Source organism: Poecilia latipinna, unplaced genomic scaffold, assembly GCF_001443285.1.
Source record: "Poecilia latipinna isolate Pla-1442-1.1 unplaced genomic scaffold, P_latipinna-1.0 Scaffold4005, whole genome shotgun sequence".
NCBI lineage: Eukaryota > Metazoa > Chordata > Actinopteri > Cyprinodontiformes > Poeciliidae > Poecilia > Poecilia latipinna.
Window position 1 is genome coordinate 1 of NW_015116621.1, and position 403 is coordinate 403.

The 403-nt window shown below is 41.7% G+C and overlaps 1 long non-coding RNA gene across 1 annotated transcript in view; it reads left to right on the forward strand.

Moving 5' to 3' along the window:
* Positions 1-6: 6 nt before the first annotated feature.
* Positions 7-403, forward strand: part of LOC106942043 (uncharacterized) — a 20,607-nt gene continuing 20,210 nt past the window's right edge. The window contains exon 1 of the long non-coding RNA XR_001423528.1: positions 7-101. This is a non-coding gene — a long non-coding RNA (uncharacterized LOC106942043). The remainder of the gene's footprint in view (positions 102-403) is intronic.

Consider the following 403-nt stretch of genomic DNA (forward strand, 5'->3'; position numbering starts at 1 on the left):
GTTTTAACAAGATACTATCATGTTTTAACAAGATATGTATCACATTATAACGTGATAGCGCTCGAAATTTTTTTTTTCCTGCGTGATAGCAATGCGCTTCCGTACCAAACCTCTGTGACCACAGAGCTGATAAAAGTACAACAGGTTCGATCGGTTCGTGTCTCCAGCCGCAAGGCAGGAACTGATTCCAGTCACTAGCATCCCGATTCCAGAGGATAATCCAGTAAAACCCCCAACCTACCATACGTGAATTTAGAATATCCAAACACAGATGACGATGTGAAAGCAGTAGTGTTAGTTTGTGGACTCATTTTAAGCGATAAAAGATGTAACAAAAAGAAAAGGCGGTGGATAAAAGATGGCGGGAGCAGCCGCTCTAGTGCAGCAAACTGCAATATGATTT